Below are 26,259 nucleotides of genomic sequence, written 5' to 3' on the forward strand. Positions count from 1 at the left end.
GGTGCCACTCCCTTAATACACGAGCACCTGGGATCCCCTTACACTTGTCTTGGACGGACACGTCGTACGAGAATAAACTGCATCGAAACGCATTTTTGTTTGCTTATTTGTCTTTAATTTTATTATCGACTTAGCCTCCGAAAACGCAGTAAAGGAAAATTTTTGTCAAGTGGAAAGGAGGATAACTGTACACCCAAGCATCACAACAAACGCCCCAGACAGTGACAGGATTTCCGCGCACCGACCAAACTCAAGCTATAAGTCTCAGCTTGGTCCTCAGTTAGATTGAAAAAACCGATCGACGCCACGAATATCTGAATCTACCAAGATGTTTTGGTTGCGCGAGTGTCGATTCCACAGGGATGACTCAGCAAGTAAACTGGGTAACCCTACAGATGAAAAAACTGTAAGACGGAACCTTTAAACCTTTTTGTGATATCCTCTTGTGATATAAATGTTTATTTATTTCAATTAGGCGGCAAGTCTAGAAAACCCAACTCCTGACTTTTGTTTTTTATTATTAAAGTCAAACACGAGTTTTAAAATCAAACGGTTACTGTAACAAAAAATCCGTAATCGGTCACAATTGACACCCACAAAAAACAATTTTTGAGACAAAAAATATCAATTTTGAAAATTTTGGCTGATTTACCAAAAATTCGAGAAAAATGATATAGTCGGTTAGTATATCCAAAAATAACATCTGATATAGAGAAAATTGAGAGAAAATAATACTACATTAATCAATTTTGAAAATTTTTGGTCAATTTTAAGGCAATTCTAAAAATTTTAGAAAATCAATACCGAATATTGATAAACCGTATTTTCTAGCATAAAGTTGTCCAGTTTAGTGGATTACCGTTCCGTTTTCAAGAAATTGCAAACAATTGACCAAAAGTAGAAACAAATTGGACAAAACCTTAAATTTTTGATAAGGTTGTCAAAAATCAATTTCTCCAACAAGAAGCCCGTACAGAACGCCAAGTCAATATCGGTACTGGGCAAGTCTAATTCCAAGTCTAAATATCAGTACTGATTCAGAGCTATGACCATAATACATTTAAGACTTGTCAGACTTGGCCAAGATTTGGCAAATGTTAATACACGTGCGAAATAAAAGTTCAGTACGGGAGGTTCGTCAATTGAGTGAAACTCAACACACAGAAAGAGTTGTGAAAATTTTCACAACCTCCGTCCTACAAAAATTATCCAGTTACCATAATTTTTTTTCATCGCTCGTTTATGCACCGTTTTGTCCGCGTTCTTTTCGTCATTTAACTCCGTGTTTCGTTTTTCTTTTAAATAACGTCGCTCTCCCAAAACGTTGTTTTCCGGTTTCTTCCGCTACTTCTCCGGATTTCGATGTAGTATGTGATATATGAGGAAGTATGTTGTTGTTTTTGCTGTACTATGTTGAGTATGCTAGTAAGCTGGTTTGTTGTTTAGGTCTTATAGCTTTCTAGGGTGTGACTTCAGTTTATTCTCGAGTTACGGCTGGATTGACCATTTACTTTTCAATTTTACTATTTTACTAGCCATCCTGTTGTAGTATATTAATTTTGCGCTGTATGTTCGCGTGTATCTGTATGATTGCTGGTTGGTTTCGTCTCGTTGCCTCCTAAGGTGTGACTTAAATTATTGTCGAGTTACGGCTGGATTGTTTCTTGACTTTTCCAATTATCTTAGTCTACAAACACATCATTGTAGTTTATTCAATTTTGATGAAGTTTGTTTAATACCGTTAGTATGCTGATTGTTTGTTGTGGTTTGGGTTTTGCTAGGATGTGACTTAAGTTTATTCAGGAGTTACGGCTAGTAAATTTCTCGACCCTTTCATCCTTTTAGTGTACTACCGCATTGCCGTAAATAATTTGTTGTTATAATAAGCCCCATAATGAACTATGCTAGATTGTCTTGCAGTAGCCTCTATCTCTCTTCCTAGGGTGTGACTTAAGTTTGTTCTGTAGTTACGGCTAAGTTGTTTGTTTGAGTTTTTGCTGTGGTCTGCTAACATAGTTTTTTCCGACCTCATTTCCTGCCTGTTCTTCCCCACCGTCCCGTTTCGATGCGTTGCGCGTTTTTCGCTCGCATTCACGCACGTCCCGTTTCCGTTCCATCGCGCACTGCTCGCTCGACTTCTCTTCTGTCCCGTTTCCGTTGCGTCGTGCGTTGCTCGCTCGACTTCCCGTCCCTAACGTCTCCGTTTCGTTGTGTGGTGCTCGCTCGACATCCCGTGTTTCCTTTGTCTCCCTCCGCGTTGAGCGCATAGCGTTCAGCGCTCCACTTCTGTTTTTGTCGGGCACAGTGTGCTCGACGACTTTTTTTGCTCTTTGGGCGGTTTGTTTTACAGACTGTCTACAGTGTGCTGTGTTTGGTGCATTTTGCGTTGGGATTGTTTTGCGTGGATTTGGTTTGTTTGGAGTGTGCATATAATAGATAACTGTTTGCAGTGGTAGTTTCGCTGGTCATTGGAAATAATAACATCGTGATGTCTAATGGTCTTGATCAAAAAGTCAAAAAATTGTACGCTGCCAGGTCAAAGCGTGAAGCTGAATTGCATGCTATACATGAAGATATCCTTCATTGTATAAATAGTCAAAGTAGGCGAGTGAAAATTGAACGCCTAGTAACAAAGTGCAACGAAGCATTTATGACTGTTGTAGACAAAAATGAGGACCTGATTGCATTTGCTGGAAAAACGGAGGATCCAAGTGCACTTTCTCCTTCATTGGAGTCTTACTTGGAAGCAATGACAACTAAGAACGACAAGATACTCACTTCAGCACGAAACTACATCAACACTGCTGATGATAAAGTGAATGAGTTCCAGGAACCAAGGGCTTCCCTTCGTTCTAGACTTCCCTCAATTTTGGCCTCGTCAAAAACATCTAGTCAGCGTAAACATGATTACGTAATTGCTAAAATGAAGCGCGAAGAAATTGAAAAGCAGAATGAGGCAGCCATTCGCCTTGCTAAACAGAAAAAGCAAATGGAATTAGATGAACTGGAGGAAAACAACAGGAAACGGTTGGCAGAGGCAACTCTGCAAGAATTTGAATTGCTGGACGCCCCTTCTAAAGGTAGCCAATCTGAAACAACTGCAAGTGCTAGAAGCTCAATGAGAAGTGAAAAGGCTGTCCAGGACTGGATCAACACCTCACTTGCTTTAAGTTTTAATAATGAGGAGCAAACTAGTGAACCAGAGTTTACGAAAGACCCTCCAGAATTCCCTAGACACAACAACGGCGAAACAGTGGAAGACCACAACACTGAAAATTTGAGGCACTCTATTCCGAAAAATTGTCGAGGCAATTACATTTTAAGCAATGAGACCTTGCAGCAACTCAACCCTTATTATACTCCACTTGAAAAGCTTTGGCTGCTGCTAGCACAGAGGCGTTGTACCAGGCGAACCTACGGGCGCAAATGAATCAAACAGGCCAACAAGGCACGGAGCTTCCGAGCATAACTAACCAAGGAACCGCAGATAGTCACCCGCCTCCTTTACATGCCCCAGGGGCTTCTTCACCACCCATTAAAGAGCCCGTTCGACCACAAATAAATCCAAAAAATCCAGGAGACCTGAAACATTAAGACTGCCCAAGAATAATTTGGCCCAGTGTATGTGCTCACGACAACATATTAATTTTGTTCCTCGAGCACCAAACGCCACTCTTCCTCCTTTTCCGACAACAAATCATCCAGCCCCCGCAATAAACGTTCCCTTGCACCCAAGCGCCCCACCAAGTCCAAACACACAACAGCACAACTCCGAACTCGCTCGTCCGAATGACTTACCCATTCATAACCCAGTTTTTGCACCTAACCTCACTGCCCCCATCCCACACGCCCCTTTGATTAATCACCCTTTCGTCAACAAAACTTTTCAGAATAATAATAACCGAGTACACAAAGATGTACGTTCCGTTGCTCCTCCTGTCCCAAATATGCCCAGTATCACTCTTGGCCAAAATTTTGTGCCAAATAGGAGTCATTGGCGGCTTTCACAGCACAGACCGTCAATAGTCAACCAAGACACAACCACCGTGAATAGTCTGCCTCCAAATGTACACACTCGTATCGCACCCTCAAGCACTTATTTTCCACTACGAATATATCAAAATTCGCCCCCTTTGATTGATATGCAATCACCATTAGGTGCACAGCAGGAAAACCCGATCGTGACTACTAGTAATGTTGTACCTGGTCTAGCCACTCCGGTTTTTCAGCCAACATACCCCTATATTGGGCCCACTCCGTTGAGTTGGAGTGGTCCGCAGGTGTCTGCACCTGCTCCTCCGATACCAGACAATGCGTCATTGATTAGGGAGTTGGCTGATGCAATAACCAGCAAGAAAAACGACCCCTTGCCAGAATGGAAACTTGCTTAGTATAATGGCGATCCATTACAATGGCAGGAGTGGTATGGTCAATTCAAAAGCGCGATTGACTCGCAACTGCTCACTGAAGACTTTAAATTGACATACCTTAAGACACTCGTCACCGATAGAGCAAATATTGCAATCGCCGAGTTTGCTTACTGTGGTTTAATGTACAAGGATGCACTAAGGACATTAGAACGTAAATATGGCCAGCCTTAGGCTGTCGTAAGTGCATACTTGGATAAACTAAGCAATTTTCCGCCTCTTAAAATGCACAAAAGTGATAACATCATTAACTATTCTGCAGCCATACCTGCTTGACTTTAACGATTGGCTTAAGGAAAAGGCTGAGGCCCATGATCTTATGAAACAAAGCGCAACCAAGGCAAGGCGTGAAGTTAACAGCACTTCAGTAACCAAGACCAAAATAGCCTCAAAAGTGTTTGCATAAAATTCACAACAAAGGGAAACAAAGAAGCAAATGCCACCTTCTTCCACAAACACTTACGCTTGCTGTATTGTATGCAAAGGTAACCACCGGCTATGGGAGTGTCGAGTTTTCAAAGAAAAGACTCCAACCCAGAGAGCTAAGTTGGTGGTGGATAATAAACTTTGCTTTTCGTACATACGCGATAAGCACACATTCCGCCAGTGCCCTCAAACGAGAAAGTGCCGAGCAGAGGGGTGGAATAGTTCGCATAACACACTATTGCATGGAGCAGATAGGGTTTTCCCAGCAAAACAGTCAACAAATTCCAATACCATTCAGCCTTCTGGCAACACAGGTCAAAGTAAAGCAACCACTAGTCAACAGCCGTCTAATAAGACCACAACAATGTCATCTGTTACTGATGTTAAGGGACTCCTCCAGGTAACGGAACTGCAGTTGGTCAATTCGTCCGGTGTAGATACAAAGGCTTTAGTTTTGTGTGATACCGCCTGCAGTAACTCTTGGGTGGCCGGTAGTCTCGCAGATAGACTCGGTTTGCACGGTAAAGCACTAAAGCTAACTGTCAAGGGTATTAATACCGAGGAAGTAGTTGATACTAGGGTTGTTGAAGTTACTGTGAAACCAAAAGAACATCAGGATTTCGAACCATTTACCATCAACCCTTTCGTTAAAGAGAGTCTGAACGTCAGCTCTGATATAATTAATGTACAGGCCCTGCAAGAGACTTATCCACACTTAGCGGTCCTTGATCCCGTGACATATTCCTATAAAGACATTGAGATGATAGTCGGACAAGACGTCTATCATGCCATCCGCCCGTTAGAATACTTCTCTGCCGATGAGAATTGTTCAACCGTTGCCGTACGCTAACACATAAGTTGGGTCTTAAGCGGTCCGTTACCATCAAGTTCGTGTTTAACCTCAACGTGCTTTAAAGTGAATATCGAACATGACAATGAGTTAGCAAGTCAAGCTAAGTCATGGTACGACATTGAATCGTTCGGAGCAAACAAGCAGAAAGACTCACGATCCGCTGCAGACGCAAGGGCTCACGAAATCCTTGAGAACACCACCGTACACAATGGCCTGAGATACGATGTCGGAATGCTGTGGGCAGCAGACAACACCAAGCTTCAAAATAATTACTTCTCCTCCCTTGTGCAGCTAAAATCTCTCGAAAAACGATTGGCCAAGGATGAAGACCTTAGAGAGAAGTATACTAGTACCATCAAGGAAGACCTAAATAAGGGGTATGTAATTGAGGTTCCAGAAGCTCACAAGGTTATGAACGGGTCTGATAAAGAGTGGTACCTACCCCACCATCCGATTTCAAACCCGAGCAAACCGGGCAAGGTGCGTAGGGTCCTCAATGGAGCAGCAGAATTTCATGGTGCCTCACTAAATAAATCTTTGCTCACTGGCCCTGATCTGCTCCAAAAACTTATTTACGTACTTCTTCGCTTCCGACAACATCCATATGCCGTCTCTGCCGACATCGAGGGAATGTTTCTACAGGTTGGTGTATTACCATCAGATCAACCATCACTTCGCTTTCTGTGGCGGGAGGACCCCACAACTGACGCTGTAGTGTATCAAAATACGCGCCATATATTTGGGGCTAAAGACTCGCCCACATGCTTCAACTATGCATTACAACGCACTGCGAGAGACAATGCAAAGTTTTACCCCGAAGCTACAAAAACCGTCCTTGAAAACTACTACTGGGACGATTACCTTGACTCAGTGGAGTCTCCTGAGAGAGCCATTAACAGATCGAAGGAATTGGTGCATCTTCTCCATCTCGGTGGGTTCAGGCTTACAAAGTTCGTAAGCAATGTGCCAAATCTGGCTGGCCAAATTGATGGTTCTCCTCAATCTACTGAGCCCAAGGTTATTGTGTCATGTCAGGAGAATTCATTGCATGTGCTAGGGCTAAAGTGGGATCACACTAATGACACTTTAGTGGTGAGTAGGGGTACAAGCTGCGCTATCACCAAGTACCTCACGCAACGCTTTGTCCTAAGTCTGGTCTCAAAAGTCTTTGACCCCATTGGTCTTGTCACACCGTTTACCGTCCGTGCACGACTGCTCTTAAAAGACATCTGGCGTGTCATAGGACAACAATGGGATGACGAGCTCCCACATGACATGGTTCAAAGATTTTTGGTTTGGAGTGCGGACTTACCAAAGCTTGAAAATATCAAAATTCCTCGAAGTTACTTTAGTGGAATTTTTGATAACGTCGAATTGCATATGTTCGGTGACAGTTCCCAGGATATTTTAAGTGCCGTCGCATTTCTTCGAGCCCGAGTAACAACTCCTACGGGCAAGATAAAAACAGAGCTTGCGTTTGTTTTGGGGAAAGCGCGCGTGGCGCCAATGAAAGTAATGACTGTCCCAAAACTCGAATTACAAGCAGCTCTACTTGCCGCTCGACCGAAAAGGGAAATTACACAAGCACTTAATGTAACTGTTAACCAAGTATTCATGTGGACAGACACCACGACCGTTCTCCAATGGATTAACCCTAATGAAAAGCAACCAATCTTTGTTGCAAACCGCGTTTGTGAAATTTTGGAGTATACCAGCGTTGACCAATGGAACCACGTCGCAACTAAGGATAATCCCGCTGACGCTGGCATGCGTGGAATGTCCGCTGAAGTTTTGTAACTAAGCAGTTGGGTCAAAGGTCCACATTTCTTAACTAATTCACGTTTCCCTTTCGTACCAAACTATGACGTCATTAATAACATCAAACTTGGCGTCAACCAAGCCGACATTATAGAAGACACTGTATCTCTGGCTACATCTGTCAAAAAATAGACAACTCTCGTTCCTTCTTTATTTCCGTTTGATAAGTTTAGTTCTTATCAAAAGTACGTGCGCATTGCCGCATACGTTCACCGGCTTTCAACGAAACACGCCGGCTACCGTAACCTCGATGGTAGCATTACTGATCCTAATGAGCTTGACGAAGCCGAGCGTCATCTACAGTACTTGGTGCAAGGAGAATCTTTTGAAACCGAAAGAAAAGATCTTCTTGACAATAAATTTGTTAAACGGAGTAGCCGAATTGCTCCACATTCACTGGTTAGTAGTCCAAAATGGGCTAATCCGTTCCTCGGGCCGCATCAAGCGGTTAATGGAAGTTGGATTTAACGTAAAGTACCCAATCATCTTAGATGCACGTCATCCCTTTGAAAACTGTTCCTTAAACACACCCACGTAAAGCATTTCCATCAAGGCGTTGAATACCTAAGATTAATTCTGCAGGAACTATACGGTACTGAAACTAAGATCATCCTTGCGTTCTGCCTGAGTTGCCGAGAATTCAAAGCTGCAACTATGCAACCAATCATGTCTGACTTACCTAAGAAGAGACCTGCTCACCAGTCTCCTCCCTTCATTAACACTGGCGTTGACTACTTTGGGCCATTCTGTGCTACTGTCCGCCGTACTACTGAGAAAAGGTGGGGCTTCCTCTTCACCTGTCTCACTACTTGCGCTGTCCATGTCGAGATAGTTACATCCATGGACACCAGCTGTTGTGTCATGGGAGTTGAGCGGTTTGTGTCACGTAGGGGTACAACTGACATGATTTGGTCCGACAATGGCACTAACTTTATTGGAGCGGAGAAAGAACTCCGAGAAAGTATTGAAAAGTGGAACGTTGTCAACATTGCAGCTGAGCTCGCTCACAAAGGTATAAAGTGGAGGTTCAATCCACCCAGCGCACCACATCAAGGTGGTATTTGGGAGAGGTTGGTACGCAGCTTCAAGCGCGTGTTGTATACTATTCTTGGCACATGTCGCCTCACGGATGAGGTACTGCATACTACCTTTTGTCTCGTAGAGAATGCTCTCAATTCGCGTCCTTTAACAACCGTAAGCGCTGAGCCGTGCGATTTGAACGCTCTAACGCCTAACCACTTTCTTTTAGGAGAATACTCTACAGGTATTCCGTCTGTTGTCGGCAATAATGAATTTGACCATCGTAAACGTTACGCCCGTGCTCAGTCGTACGCTAATACGATCTGGTCCCGTTGGATCAGAGAGTACGTACCGACGCTGAACCGACGCTCTAAGTGGCAGACGCCTGCCGAGCAACACCTTAAGACCGGTAACTTGGTTTGGATAGTTGAGGAAATCAACCCTAGGGATTACTACCCAACCGCTCGGATTGTGGAACTCCGTTATGGCTCCGATAGCGTCGCACGCTCCGCTGTTTTACGTACGTCGACCGGTTCACTCGTCCACCCGCTTGTAAAACTTGTACCAGTTTTCCCAACATCTTCTTACGCAGTAAATGTACGCAGTAAATGGACGAATTTTAGCCAATCAGAATCAAGTATTTTGAAACTTTAAAATAAGAATTAAATACGTTCTAATATACGTAGAAAGTTCCGAAAAAGTTCGTTTTACCTAATTTTAAGTAAATATAACCACTATATGTATCGATTAAGCCGGTTTTCGGCTTAATTTTTTTTAGAATTTCTAGACAATTGCCGATTGAATACGACTTGTTTTGAAGTCAATGACATCAGACGAAAAAACCTGTTAAATGAACAACAAAAAATCTTGCCGTCTAAGTTCCACTTGTGGCTTTGTACATTTTACAGCTAATACGTTACTTGATATGGCTTACACGTTGCTTATTATAGCGTTTGAATGAATTGAACAATCGAACTACTGATCGTTTTCGTCAGAGTTTATATTTGTCCTTGTGAAATCAGCTAATTTTTGCCAAATCAAACAATATTTTGTATCACTTTAACAGTTAACAGTTGATCGAACAATTTAAACAAAATACTCGATTGTAAACAGTTTTGTTTTTATTTAACACAGCTGTTTGCGGCGGCCAGGCGAAAAAAGAATCGGTCTCGTGGGGGTACACATTTTTGAAGTTAATTACAACCAATCTCAAACTATTCAGTTAATTTTTTTAGTAATTGTGGTCAACAATTCGCTGGTCTTTATATTAAAAGTCAACTCTTATTTTAAAACTATTCAATAACCCGGAATGAGCACCATTAAAAATCTAGTAAACAGACTAATTCAGAAACCGTCTTCAGTTGTCGTAAAGAAATACATGGCTCTTCGAAACTGTAATCAAAACTATAGTAAAATCAGTGCTGCTGTTGTCTCTTAGCCTTTCTATGAACAATTTTTTGAAACATTTCTCTTTAATATTGTGGTACAATAGAACATTTTTAGTTTGAGTTCATTAATTTGGTGCAACCAATTTAGTTCAATTTCTGTTTAACTTAATTTAGTTCAATTTCCTTATTTTAATTTGTTCATTTATTCAGTTTAATTTTGAAGATCAAATCCGATGATTTCATACTTGTTAATTTGTTTATATCCTATGCATGATCTTTTGTCTGTTCACCTTGTCTCGTGATTGTCAGTTGCCGCAATTTAGCAATGTTATCTTGTGAACAATTTGTGAAGCAGTTTTGTTAATCTTGCCTAATTTCATTCTTCTCAATTTCGTAATTTAAAATAGTTGACTCTCTCTCTTAACTAGATTTCGATCCGCCAAAGTCTAAATTCAGACGCATCAAAAATTTGGTATCTTTCGCTAAGCGAAAATACCCGATAGATAGTTGAACGTGATTTCGCTCCGCCAAACCAATCTAAACTTTGTAACTCAAATAATCAATATTTGAATAACAAAATAAAGCTTGAATTCGCTCCGCCAATTCACTCTTAAATTAGCCGAAATAAAGAACGCTAATTGGCACTACGAAACAATTCAAATCTACAGATTGTAAATCTGTACGACATGGCGCAGTCAGCTCGAGAATCGAGAAAAACACCGCTGTCGATAGAGCCATTTTGGGAACGACCAACCTCAGACCCACCGATCAGATGGGAGAAATGGAGAATTCAATTAAAACTAGCGATTCTCGCTCGCGAGAACATAACTATAGACACATTGCTTCAACACAAACCATCGACAGTTCGCCCACCAGTGGAACCGAAGTACGAAATGCCGATTGACGACACAACCGAGGAAGCAGAAAGAGAACGTAGAGTAAGAAACAACCAGCTGAAGCTACAATGGGAACTAAAGTGTCAAAAAATAACCGAAGCGGGAATACTATGTGGGGAGCGTCCTTGGAGTCTGTGCGATCAGAAATGCGTGTCCCTGTTGTACCTCAGTATTGGTACTGAAGGAAGACGACTATTAACACAAAAATTCCCGCACGACAACATTTATGATTTGACTACTCTAAAACTCTGGGAAATGATGGAGATTGCCTTTATCCGCCCAAAAAACATCACATTCGATCGATTTGTGTTCTTCTCTCGGAAGCAAAAGAAGGGCGAGACTGTAGAGCAATTTTACAGCATTTTAAAAGAACTAGCTGAAAATTGTGACTTTGAAAACCGTGAAGAAGCCATCATCAGGGACATTTTCATCACTAACATGCTAGACGATGACATTCAGCGAGAGCTTCTAAGGGACACAGTCGAACCAGAGAGGGCACTCAGCATTGCAGTAAACATGGAAATGGGTAATCAGAATCAGCAAAGAATTTCATCTAATAACGGCGCAACTGGCAGTACGGTAAACACAGTACAACAATTCAATCGATTTCGCGGCGCGGGAGCACGAGGACCTCAACCAAGCAGAACAGTCACGAACCGTGCATCCATTGGTCAATGCCGTGGTTGTGGTCAAGTCTGGACACCTACACATTGTCAGGTTTGCCCCGCAATGGGTAAGAAATGTAATCACTGTGGTTTGCAAAACCATTTCGCTAAAGTTTGTCGTCGAAGACTTAATTCTTCAAGAAACACTCAACAAACTAATCGCATTAACAATATAGATACGGCAGAAACATCTAATCAAAATTCTAGCCAGGAAAGTCTAAACGTCAATTATATCAATTATAATGCGCAAATCAATTCAGACTATGATTCTTCGGATGATAATTACGTTGCCACTATTGAAAATACGAGTTCCCCAAATTTGACACCGAAAAATTTAACACTAACAATTGGAAACACAAACTGCGATTTACTTCTAGACTCTGGTAGTGGTTGTACCATTATTAATATGTCACTCGCAAGAGAAATAATGTTCAATTGCGCTCAATCACAATGGTCGGAGAAAAGACCATTGGAATTGAAGTCATTTTCGAATGATATCGTCCAACCTCTTGGCTCTTTGAAAACGCCGGTAAAATGCAATGATTGGAGTATACAGAAGGCAAAAATAACAGTTGTATCCGATGGATTTAGACCAATATCAGGACGGGACCTTTTTGACCAGTTAGGTATTACAATTTCTCAGAAGCCTTGTCCGCAATCTGAAGTTAATAATATAGATCCACCTTGTGCAATCAAGAAATCAATGGCAAAGGAATTTCCTGATTTGATATCTCGAATTGGGAAATCAAAAAACCACACGGTCAATTCAAAATTTCACAAAAATTATCGAGTAATACATCAAAAAGGACGAAAAGTACCCATTCACCTCCAACCGAAAGTGAAAATTGAATTAGAAAAACTGTTAAACGAAGGACATATTGAAAAGTTAAACAACTGTTCAGATCAATTTTTCATATCTCCGATTGTCATTACGGTAAAAAAGGATAAGTCAATCAAAATAGCACTTGATTCAAAAATCCTAAAGAAAGCTATTCATAAAAACAAGTATCAAATGCCTAATATAGATTCGCTAATTCAAACGATTTCGCAAACACTGTCAACGGCGCCGCAGGAGACTGCTTATTTCACAACTCTTGATTTGCAATACGCTTATAGTCAATTAAAGCTACACAGTGATACGGCCCGCCATTGTAACTTCAATATAGTCAGTGGTGATATGACTGGCACATATCGATTTAAAACTGGATTTTACGGGTTGACAGACATGCCGGCGGAGTTCCAAAAAGCTATTGATTGTACTCTAGCCGGTTTAGAAAATACTTTCTGTTTCCTAGATGACATTTTGATCGTTAGTAGAGGTGGAATCGAAAAACATCTTCATTTAGTACGAAAATGTCTGATAAAACTGGATCAGGAAAATTTACGCATAAATCTGGCAAAATGTCATTTCGCAAAAGAGACGATTGAATGGCTCGGTCATAATATTACGCAGTCTGGTGTACCCCCACTTTCAAGTAAAACAGATGCAATCGGAAAATTATCGGCACCTACTAATCTTAAAAAACTTCGATCTTTTATGGGATCTGTACACCATCTTGGAAAATTTATTCCGAATTTGTCACAATTATGTTACCCCCTCCGACCATTGCTTAAGAAAAATTCGAAATTTCTCTGGACGGAAGAGCACGATAAACAGTTTTCTTTAATAAAAGAACAAATTACGGAAACAACTGAAAATAAACATTTCAACCCGGATTTGGAAACGCGAATTAAATGTGACGCCTCGCGTAAGGGATTGGGATGTGCATTGGAGCAACGAACACCTAATGGGTGGCATACTGTAGCATTCGCGTCGCGATTTTTGAACTCTGTTGAAGACAGATATAGCATAAACGAACTAGAACTTCTGGGTGTTGTTTGGTCAGTGGAACACTTTAAGTATTACTTATACGGCAAACCCCTTACTGTGATAACTGATCATAGAGCCCTTCTCTCTATTATGAGAGAAAACAGATCCAATAAATCATATAATAGTAGACTGACGCGATGGGTAGATCGTTTACTACCATTTGAATTTTCGATTGATCACCTTCCGGGCACAAAAATGGGATTAGTGGATTATATATCTCGCGACCCGCATCAACAAGCTGCTAATATATCCACATACGACGAGCAATTCATTGTAGCTAAATTGGATATAATTAAGCGTAGCGCGAAACGCTTCTTATTAAATGCTGAAAATTACGTCGATTTCGCAGCGCGAAATCAATCTACAAATTGCGTCGTAAATAATCCAAATTCCACTAATAACTTATGTGGTGATTTCGCACCGCGAAATCCAGAACATTCTACAAGCACGCAAATTGACGACTCAATTAGCGAATTAACGATAAATAATTTAAATTCCATCCCCAAAATCGAAACAACTAACATTCCTCACTCGCTTTTTGCCTTAAACCGACCCACCGAACAGTCACACTCTAATCTAAATCACTTTCGACGCATCGCAACAAAATTCAAGAACGTCTATATGATGTCTCAATCACCTTCTGACGACGACACACTGATGACTGTAAAACAATCGACCCCTTCGAGAGTCCGATTTGCAGAGGCGGGGCCTTCTACTGTTCAAGCGGCACCTGTGACCCCCATTACACCTACTACAGATACAACAGCCACTTCGCCTTCAGTAGACGACTTGTACATGGATTCCTTCAATTTCGCGCTTTCAAAAATCTTCTCAAGCTCTCTCATGGCCAGCCTGACAACAAAGGACGCGATCTTGAAAGAGATTCGCGACTGCATTTTGACGTCCAATGAAGACAGATGCAGATAAATCTCACCCTACATTCATTCCTTCTGGAAGGACTTACACGTGAAGAATGGGTGTGTTTGCACAGACGACAGAATTGCACTCCCACATGCTATCAAGGATGCGTATGTAGACGCAATCCACGCAACTCACCCTGGCACATGGGGAATGACGGATATGGCAACACACGCGTGGTGGCCATACATGCACAGGGATATTGCCACCAAAACAGCAAAGTGCAACCCATGTGTCAAAATTGGTAAAAATTTAAAACCTATTATACCAGCAAATAAATGGGCACCATTAAAGCTATGTAAAGTTCCTAATGAAGAGATTCAAATTGATTTTGGAGGACCCATTTATAATGAGAAAAATCAAGAGATTTATTTTCTTGCATCTATTGATCGATTTTCGAAATTTCCAACAGCAAAGGTATTTGATAGAGCCAATGCAGATAATATTTTAAAGTTTCTTCAAGAATATGTTTTGCTACACGGTATACCCCGCGCGATTAGATTGGATCAGGCTAGATGTCAAACGGGGCATCGAATTAAAACATTCTGTAATCAAAATAATATACAGCTAATCGAGGCGCCAATACACGACCACAGAGCTATTGGTTTGGTTGAAAGACTCATTCAAACAATCAAGAATCGCTTAGCCTGTATTAAAACGGCGGCGCAAAATCAATTTAACATGAAAGCATCAATAAATTCAATAATTTATCAGTTACGAATATGTCGTCAAAAGACTATTGGAATATCACCTTTTGAGGCACATTTTGGCAGAAAAGCGAATACACCATTAAGCAATATAACGACTAATCCAGATTCAAAAAGTTTAACTTACAAAAATATTCCTAACAAATATTTAGGTTTGGAGACTGTCAAATGGGACCAGCTCATCACAGACGACAAATGGGACAATGATGAGCGAAGCGACATAGAAATGGAAATAAACAAGGACAAACTGGGCAAAGAGGCAATGAAAAGACAGAGGGACGACCCAAATAAAGAATCGAGATTAATTTCTCATCCAGATGTTGGCCAACCGATACCAAGAACAGAATCGTCACTGGAGCTCAAATTGGCAAAGAAAAAACCACAAATAAAACGATCAAAGAAAAGTCTCGACGGTCTATACGACGTACTTGCACCAGGATCGTCAGTTATTAAAACAACCGAAAACACCTCAGTAATCAAAGAACCGGGCAAGAGAGAGGTTACAATACGGAATTCTGACCTCGCAAAGTTCGGCACAAAGGCGGAACGAGAAACAGATTTGCAAATATATGCAAATAGACGCCCGAAAATCCCCACGGGAAAAACAACGGAGGAAATCATTCATCACCATGCAAAAGAACTAAGAAAAAAGTTAGAAGGTGGAAAGAAAATGAAACACAGAAAAGTGGCAGATGACGTCAGCACAGTGTCGTCCATTCACTCTAATGTAACACGCGCCCTCAGAGTAAGAATGCCGACCAAGCCAAAGAAACAACAGACAACGGCGCCGCGAAATCAAATCACGGAGTCAAATAACGATCCCGCAGTGCCAATGGAACTACCGACTTCAAGCATCATTATCGCGGAGCCACCAAGCAGACCGAAAAGAAAAGCAGCCACGAAAGCATCCGCAGCGCTAATTCCTTCAAAGAGAAAACGCTCTGCCATTTCAACAACAGAATCGGATGAGTCTGTGAATCCAATTCAATTATGCCCTCCCACAACACCAAGTACTTAAGCAATTGGAAAACAGAAGAGACGGCAAAACATTAAAAAACAACAAATCGAAAACAAGTCCATAATTTCTGCAATACAAACGGCTGCAGCGCAATCCAATCAAGAGGAGTCAAACTTCACAGTCGGCCCATGCTCCCCAACAACTTCCTACCCCACTCAATTCTACGTCTCTCCGAATTATGAGGAACCAGAGTTGTCTATGACAGTTGGCGAAGCGGAAAGGTATTATGAAAGCGAAAGCGATTAATGAGTAAAACTGACCATTCAAAACTCTGTCTAAAACATTACAGTATTATTTATTTAACAAGTACATATTTCTTACTAATTTTCTGATAAATAACATGTTATTTATTTCCGCCAAGGGGGAAATGTGGTACAATAGTACATTTTTAGTTTGAGTTCATTAATTTGGTGCAACCAATTTAGTTCAATTTCTGTTTAACTTAATTTAGTTCAATTTCCTTATTTTAATTTGTTCATTTATTCAGTTTAATTTTGAAGATCAAATCCGATGATTTCATACTTGTTAATTTGTTTATATCCTATGCATGATCTTTTGTCTGTTCACCTTGTCTCGTGATTGTCAGTTGCCGCAATTTAGTAATGTTATCTTGTGAACAATTTGTGAAGCAGTTTTGTTAATCTTGCCTAATTTCATTCTTCTCAATTTCGTAATTTAAAATAGTTGACTCTCTCTCTCTTAACTAGATTTCGATCCGCCAAAGTCTAAATTCAGACGCATCAAAAATTTGGTATCTTTCGCTAAGCGAAAATACCCGATAGATAGTTGAACGTGATTTCGCTCCGCCAAACCAATCTAAACTTTGTAACTCAAATAATCAATATTTGAATAACAAAATAAAGCTTGAATTCGCTCCGCCAATTCACTCTTAAATTGGCCGAAATAAAGAACGCTAATTGGCACTACGAAACAATTCAAATCTACAGATTGTAAATCTGTACGACAAATATATTGAGAAATATTTTAAAGAGAATGAATTGCGACTCCACGCTCCTCGATTTGACAATTACCTTTTATGTATGTTATGTGAAAACAATATAGGGAGTTGGAATTGATTCATTGTGACAATTCAGGGTTTGCCCTGCGGGTAAAACCTACAGCAAAATGAGCGTGTTGACTTGGATGTCTGGTTACAAAACATTGAAAATGTCACATAAATGGAAAGAAAACATTTCTTGTACTACACTTAAAAGTCTATAGATCATGCCAATTGATTTAATCATTTTACATGCATTGTAATCTTCTCTTTTATTCAGCCCTGAGTCAGCTGAGATTTTTCATTGCAAAGACTATTATTCTAGAGCTTGAATGAATTGTCATCTCTTCAAGATCTCCTAGATGATTTAATTTTTTTCGAGAGTTTTCAACGATCTAAGCCTCAAATTTTCGCTTCTCAAATTATCAAAGTATTCAAATCCGGCAAGATTTGACGGAAAGAAGAAGCAATAAATCGCCATGAGTGATTATTGTAGCAGAGAAATACAGGATGTACACCTCCAGCCAATCACAGACTGAGAAGACACTATTCTCTTTTATATAGAGAGAACTCCCCTACTCAGTCATTACTACTGCCTAATTTGCAGATAGATCTCGACCAACACTCTCACCATTGTATCGGAAAATAACCTGATACTACGAGAACTTATCCAACTCACCATTAAAAATTGACCCAAAATTTGTTGATCCCCCTCCCGACCTTTTCGGTGATCATAATAACGGTAAACAACTACATAATTGGGCTAAACAGAGAAATTCTAAAACATACAAAATCACACCGGTAGAGAAACAACGAGCACACGGCTTACTTAAACAATCTAAAATTACATTTTCAGTCGGAATTGTAGTCGAACAAGATAAACTGATTTTCCACCCACAAGCCCATGCACCACCTATTTTTCGAGTAAAATCAAACCCATCACCCTTTATTTGTCAAGAGATACACTATAAGTTTGAAAAATACACCAAAACACAGCAGGATACTTTGTATTCTACAATCTTGACTCTGGACTCTCTTACACATGTCCATTAGAAAACTAATCATCTTATTGCTTAATTTATTCATTTCACACCCACTTCTGATAAAAGAAACTATTAAATTTGATACACACAATATCTTCACACCTAAATCAGGAGTACAAGATCTAATTGTCACATACTATGATTGCTCCCCAAAGCATATCACAAATATGCTGTATTATAAGCTCAATAATATTGGCGAATGTAAGATCAAACCAGCAGACTTTCAAATCCTCCCCGCTCAACTAAATTTTTCTTAAAAATTCGAACACTTTAAGTGCGCGCCTACGCCATACATGCTTAACTTAGCAACAAAGAAAGCTTTTGTCACAAAATCTCACTTAAAAGAGGCTTCAGGTTTGATCACGATAATTGGTATGTTAACAAAATGGAAAGACCTTTCTTTCCCACAGAAATTGAAGCTCGTAGAGAACTTGCACGCATTGGTCTCATAAGTAAACACCACTATCACCCAGAGATAATACAATTTGATGTACTCGACGATCCACGCTGGCAAGCTAATTTTGAAGCTAAACAAGGCCGTTTTCAACTTGATCGCTACACAACTGTTGCTTTCCAACACGGAAACATGGTATATAATCCACGGGACCATGAATGGATCCCAAATGCCACAGATAATCCCTGGGATAATTGTCCAGGTAAAAATCCTGAACACGAAAAAGATGTCATCCACACACTAGGAAGGTCACTTCAATTATTTAACATCACGCTTAGTTTTGATGTAAAATCAGAAAGCATTTACTATTACAAACCCGTATTAAATGCGACCTTGAAAGAGGCTACTGTCCTCCAAATCACGCCATTAAGGCAACAGTTATTTGGGAACCAGACAATCACTGTGGTATTTTTGACGTTGGTAAATAATATGCACCCATGATCAAACTTCAAAAACGCTATTTCATTAAAACACTAGAAAAAAAGAAACTAATCTTGATCATGAACATAATGCACACATGTACTCTAGCCGTTTTCAAAAAAACCTTTATGATGAATCTGCAATTTCTCTTTTTGAAGTTCTCACAAAACCTCTCTATAAATGTAATGAAGATCGCCTCTATTATGCTACACAGTACCAAGACATTTTTGTTCAATGCCAATAAGAATTAACTTTATCACAGGCAAAGCATCAGCCAAATTTAAAGATGTACACATAACTATCCCCAATGGAGCACTTTCCATCACACAATACACTAAAGCAGATATCCGCAATGGATATATTATTCCACAAGAATCACCCGTTTACGGTAAATCTGAAAAGTACGAACTTTTCAGAAAACAAAATTATTTTGGTGTCGTAGCTCCAAATGTACAGATTGATGCAGAATTCGACAATATGGTTAGCAGAATCTTATTTGAATTGGAACAGAGGAGTCTATTTCTTTACAAAAAACTTTGCGATTTAGACCGTGATCTCAAACAAACCGCATTTATTCTATTAACACAAAAATTCACCTTGGGAGGATATGTTATAACCGGACAGCGACACAGATTCGCTACACTTAAAAACTCAAATTTTATTTCACTTTTTCAATGTAAAGTTGACTGTATCATCACCTTTTTATGTATTAGAAAACCAATGTTTTGAACGCATTCCTATATTCCTATATACTTTTCCCTGGTCTGTTAGAGCACCATATAAATCAAGTAATTTTGATCAACAAATCTCACTAGATACGGATGGCGATGAGTCATACCGTTTAACGCATTATCCAATTAAAGCGCGAAACCCAGTCAGAACTTTCACGCCTGACGAAGTTGAAAACCGCTTCACCCACGCAGACTTTACAGCACAACAACTCGGCATATATAGTCAACACGATGGGACTAAGTCCATCGATAAGATGAAATTTCACCAATTAGTAGATGACGCCACCGAAAAATTTGAAATAACACAAGCTGTAAACTTTGCAGATTTTGCAAAACAAGCACAATTACAAGCACAATTCTCACAATTCTCACAAAACGAATACAGCAATAAATTTCAAAAACTCTTTATTAACGGACAAAAAATTACACTTCGCCGTCTTGATTGGCGAGATCTAATCAACGGCAACTATTTAAAAGAATCTCTCATCGGAATCTTTGGATACCCCTGGTACGTATTAAAAGAATTAGCCATTATTTGGGCTGTATCTAATCTCTTACAGTGCATTTTTTGGACTATGTCGAAGAGCTTTTAATGCATCTAACCTCAAAGCACTCTTAGGCCGTAATATAACATTAGCAAAAATCATCACCTCTGGATTTTTTGGTGTCTTCTCACAAACAATATTCCATGTACTCCAATCTGATTCCTCGCAATATAAAGGACCCTCCCCTAAAAAACGACAAAAAACACTCCGTTAATAGTAAAACTTCTCACTCTCAAACTGAATTGAATCTATTACACAGAAAGTTTGAAAACTTCTATAAGAAATTTTCATCTCCTGTACACAATAATTCGAACAAAAACAAAACATCCACTCTCCCCACCTCTATTTACTATTTCTTTGATTTACCAGTAGCATCACACAGTAAACCGGGTTTTTACTCTTAATACTTACATACCTTTCAGTTTAACAAGCGCAAACGCTCACGACACATTTCAGTTTCAAAGGATTCTTTCAAAAATGACTCTTATCATGAGCAAATTCTGGAAGAAATTCTTTTTAAACTACCTAGTACTCGTATTTAACACGTTCTTGTTTTAGCGACTCCACAGCAGTCACTCCCATAGCACAGGAAGGAGGTTCAAAAATTCGTCCAAATGTCGACCCCACAGCATACGACTTCATTATGCTGAAAGTCGAGGACATGTTGCTCTCACCCCTCACACCGTTAGTGTTGTCCCACCCAGTACCAGAACCAGTATGCGAGATGCAAACACCGGCCCTCTTCACGATGGCTCAATCCTCACCACAGCCACAGTCTGTGGACACAGCAAATTTTGCGCGGGTGAACCCACTGCCTTCACCCGCCAGATCCTCCTCCTCTTACGGTGAACTCCACCTGTATATCGAAAGTGACACGAGATCACCCTCGATTCTTGTTGGACCACGAAGCTCGTCACAAGAGCCAATCTTTCAGGGAGACCAACCGGTGTCACAGCCACCTCCGATATTTGGAACAACCACTCACACAGCGATACCCATATCACAACCAGCACCCCAGCCTACGAGTATTTCCTCTTGAGGTGATGAGGTAGCGGAACAATCAGGTCGTTCTACGCCTGAAACGGTTGTTCCAAATTGGGAATACTCTGGAAGGTTTCGTGGAACTCAACCACGGTCCCAACCACTGGTGTACCCACCACCAGTAATGCCCACACCTTTCACAACGACCACGTATACCTTCACCACGGTATGGTCCAACCATCCCACCGCTTCGAACACAGCCGTCTTTTCCACAACCAACCCCCTACGATCGACCGACGTCGACGGATAATTACCCGTGCACCGACCCTTCACCCAGAAGACGACCAAGAGCCGCAGCATATGAAATCTATCCTGTGCGCTCATCTCCGATCCAGGCTTCACAATCGCCTGCTTGACACACTGCAAGGCACCCAAGAGGCCCACAGACCTCATACTCTCGCGGGAAAGGAAAACTCTTTGCATCCACGCAAGGGATTAACCATAGAGCACCCGGCCCAAATATTCGTTTTCACCAGTTCATAAATCTTCTCGGCATCGGCACAATCCACGGTGTTCATGTCCCCTAGCGGATCAACTACACGTCAACACCATCACAACACACCCTCAAGCCAGCAGCCAGTTCCTGCTCTTTTGGACAATTGGAGAAAGAATATGTCCAAGAAGGTTGTGATAGAGACCTCCCACTAGAGTGTCTCCCTTTTACAATAAACCACAGCTTCACGGATTGTTTATGGCACCAATCCAAATAATTCTCTGCCCTTGCGGACCGCCAGAACGACTGTTTGAACACCTTTTTCACTTGCGGTGTCCCCCTTACGTATTTGCCAGAAATTTTACCCCTTCTATCTTCATTTTGGTTTCCACATCCCCACACAGATGGATGTAAATAACCAGACACACAAAGTCAACAGAGTAAAAATGTTACACACTATATACAACTATTTGTTTGTCCAATACCACTTCCACAGGACAAATCCACTCATCCACATGAATTCGCGTCTCCAATATGCTAACGCAAAGCTCATTTCACCCTTTTACATGAATTATAGCTTTATAATTCAACCAATTTATTTTGAGAGCAATCTTTGCAAGATTGATCCGATAAAAAACTTTTTCCTGTTCTGGCCACTCTATGCAAAGACCAACCGTCCAATTTTTGTTCCGATCGAGTATCTCCGGTGTGTAGAGGGAGGAGCCACAAAGTTCATGTATGGCAACACCTTCAACCTCCTCTGCAGGGATTGGATAATGGACAAGTTGGACAATCGAGAACCGTCAGCTGAGGAAACATGGATCCTTAACCATTTTCTCGCGTTGCAGTCAAACTGCAACGTCGACCTCTTCCCTTGCCCTTGCAGCTTGCCTGGCACGTGATCAGGAATTTGTGGAATTTTTTTCAGGGATCCTGACAATCGGGCCCCTGATTTTGAGTTCTAATATCAGACGTAGGGCCACAGTCCTACAACATCGGGCTCACAGTCCCTCAAAAACTAAAGACTCACTGATCATTCAAATTCACTTAAAACTTTTATTTTTTTGTTTTCTTTCTATTTTTCTTCCTCTATGTACACTATTTCTTTTCTTTATCCCTTTCTTCTTTGCCACAACTGAAGATTAGGATCAGTTCTTTTCTTCTTCCTCCCGGTCGGGGCTTACTAAGTACGCATTTAATTTAATCAATAAAAATAATGCGGAAAGTAGCTCACACAGTAACTAAAAGATGGTTGTCCACCAGAAGGTAAGCTGGTAAATCCGACTGGTTCAAACCTTGTATCAGACGAAGATAAACAGAAATCTACTTGGCACGCTCAATGGTTCTACAATCAGAAGAACCCCTCACTAACGACACTAGTCACTACTTCACTGACAGGGACTACAGACGACAGCACACGTCACAACCCCACCTCAAAGAGAACACAACTCTCCACTCGACCGTTCAACGAGGATGACACATATAGCGTATTTGTGCTACAGTTCACAAATTCGGATCTAAAACTCCAAATCCCAGATGGATATAGGAGTAGAAATACTGAATCTACACCTCCAGCCAATCACAGACTGCGAAGACACTATTATCTTTTTTATAGAGAGGACTTCACTTACTATAGTCATTCTATTAGAGTAGTTGCACGATGTGTATACCTCTGACTCCGGTGTTAACTCTTTTATACATCGTTATAATTCAAGTATACCTTGAGTGTTTTACCGAGTCGGTTAGTCTGAGAGATATAGGTTAGCCTATTTCGCGCGCAGCAATAAGTGGCTCTAACTCTTTGTACTTTAAGGCTGTAAAAGGAGCCCACCTTGGGTCTGCCTTATTATTAGACAATGTAATCGCAAAGTGGATGACTATAATCGCAAGTAATCGCAAAGTGGATGACTTATGTCTGATGACTACTTAATACTATAGCTATATTATGTCAGGTCAACTCCTGCTCTTCTCTTTTAACCGAAAAAGTTTTTTGACTCGTATTGTGTTCCAAACTGCTAAGTTCAGTTTCAACTAGCCTTTCACATTATTTACAGAGGTTAATTGGTGTAATCTATTAAACTAATATAACAGCTAAGCACTGTCCTGCTTTAGGTAAAAAGCCTTTATATATATATATATATATATATATATATATATATATATATATATATATAACTTTAAGTTTTATAACAACTTTATACTTTATAACAACTTCGATCTTTATGTTTTTGATGATATTAAACGTTTAAATGGTTTTATTGGAAGTTTTTCAGTGGCATGGTAAGGGGATTACAATCGGTTTTTGTCAACTACACTACTTTTCTGTCTTAGTTTTGTACTCTCTGAATAATGAGCTCAGTTTTAATTAAAAATTGCTTAATTCTGAACAATATTGCAATTGTTGGTTGATAAATTGACTGGAAAAATAACCTCAAAATTTTGAAGTGCCTCACCTGGAATTTTGCTGTTGAACTAGTTAAGGCAGTTTTGCTAAGGTTAAGATAAATTAGGATAAAAGTTCATGTGATGCCCCCTTAAGGTATTATCAGGTATTTCTCAGTTAAAGTTTAGATAAAATAAGGTTCGTTCAGACAGACAAAAAGTAATTTCGTAAAGCAAAATTGCATGAAATTTTCGGATAAATAAAGGGAGTTTTCCAGGAATGCACTCTGAACCTGTCTACTCATGTGAAATTACCTTATTTTCCCCGTTGAATCACACGACATTTCGTGTTAAAAATTCCTCTTCTGTGATTACACAGAAAAAATTCCTCTTGTGGTTAGTAATTACACGATTTTCGATGAGTCTGAAGAAAATTGCCGCAATTTTTATCGGAATTTTTTCTGCAAGCTGTTTTTTTTGTTTTTCTCGTTGAAATTCATGTAATCAACAAGAATGTGATAATAAATTTTCATTAACGCTTAGTCTGGTTTATGTGGAAATCCAGGTTACGTCACATGAAAATAGATTTGACCGATGACCTTAGTCTATTGTATCAGGTATTGTAGCGTTACCAGCTCTTAGCCCGGACCTAACGCCAAGTCAATTTCAGTACTAGGCAAGTCTAAATCCAAGTCTTATTTAGGTTTCCAGTACTGGGCAAGTCTAAATACAAGTCTTACAAGTCTGCCAAGTCTTAACCAAGACTTGGATAACACTTGGAAGTTGATTCCCAAGTCAAAACCAACTTTTCAAAAAAATTCGAGTAAAATTTTCGAATTCAAAAAAATTTCGCAACGTGCCACGATTTTGGCATTACTTTTTGGCCACTTTCCCGGGGTGCTAGAAAATGATGCCGGGGGCATACCAAATTGATTATTGGGTGATATTAGCACCCCGGGAGGGTCTATTGAGGGTATTTCAGGTGTTTTGGGCCGTTTTCAGCCATTTTTCAGCCGTTTGGAGCCGAATTTTAGCCGAAAATCAACATATATATTTCAGATCTTGAAATGTCTGGATATGCCAATCGAGGAAAAGTTATGAAGAAGACTGTGAGGGTTCCCATGCTGTCAAGGGGCCCAGTTTTACAAAGTTGTGGAAACCTGGTTGATAATAGTGGGAATCTGTCACGTAATATGGGTCAAAATGAGGACGAAAATGGGCATACGACAGTTCCAGTGCCGGTGTACAGATTGGCACAAGAGCCAATCCTGCCCTCTGTTAGTTTAGCAATGTATCAGTGTATTCTAGCATACCAGGCATGCCATGGGCATGGGCTTGGGCATACCTTTGTATATTTTGGTGGCATATTGGGTGGCATATGGGCATTTCGGAGGTTTTAGTTTGGTCAAATTACACGGTGCTCAGTACCTAATTTCTCATCAACCAGTGATCCAAATTTAATTTGCCATATATAGTTTTGAAGCTTAGATAATAACGGTCTCAATGAGCCATGTTCCGTTTAATTTGACCCAAAATTGATGGAGTTATTAAAGATCTGGCGTTGTGACACCCGAAAATCTGAGGTATGCCCGATGGCCCATCGTTAATAACTTTTTATTGAGTCATTCGATCTGGATGATTTTTTGATATGAGTAAGCCTAATATCTGCCCTAACAAACAATATATGTGCGAGCTTGATTGGTATCAATTTGGTGGAGTTATTAATGATCGAGCTCGAGGTACCTTGTGTGTATGTAGGTCGATTAAGGCGGTGCTCACTACCTAATTTCTCATCAACCAGTGATCCAAATTTAATGTGCCATATATATATAGTTTTGACGCTTAGATAATAATTGTCTCAATGAGCCATGTCCCGTTTAATTTGACCCAAAATTGATGGAGTTATTAAAGATCTGGCGTTGTGACACCCGAAAATCTGAGGTATGCCCGATGGCCCATCGTTAATAACTTTTTATTGAGTGATTCGATCTGGATGATTTTTTGATATGAGTGAGCCTAATATCTGCCCTAACAAACAATATATGTGCGAGCTTGATTGGTATCAATTTGGTAGAGTTATAAATGATCGAGCTTGAGGTACCTTGTGTGTATGTAGGTCGATTAAGGCGGTGCTCACTACCTAATTTCTCATCAACCAGTGACCATTCATACTTTACTTGCCATAAAAAATTGTATTATTCCTGCTC

At 40.3% G+C, this 26,259-nt stretch overlaps 1 protein-coding gene across 3 annotated transcripts in view; it reads right to left on the minus strand.

Annotated features, from left to right (window-relative positions):
* LOC142354702 (MFS-type transporter SLC18B1-like) overlaps positions 1-26,259 on the minus strand; it is a 99,202-nt gene that overhangs the window by 72,145 nt on the left and 798 nt on the right. The gene's annotated exons all lie outside the window — the stretch shown is intronic.

This window comes from Convolutriloba macropyga, chromosome 15, assembly GCF_964194025.1.
Source record: "Convolutriloba macropyga chromosome 15, txConMacr16.3, whole genome shotgun sequence".
Classification (NCBI taxonomy): Eukaryota; Metazoa; Xenacoelomorpha; order Acoela; family Convolutidae; genus Convolutriloba; species Convolutriloba macropyga.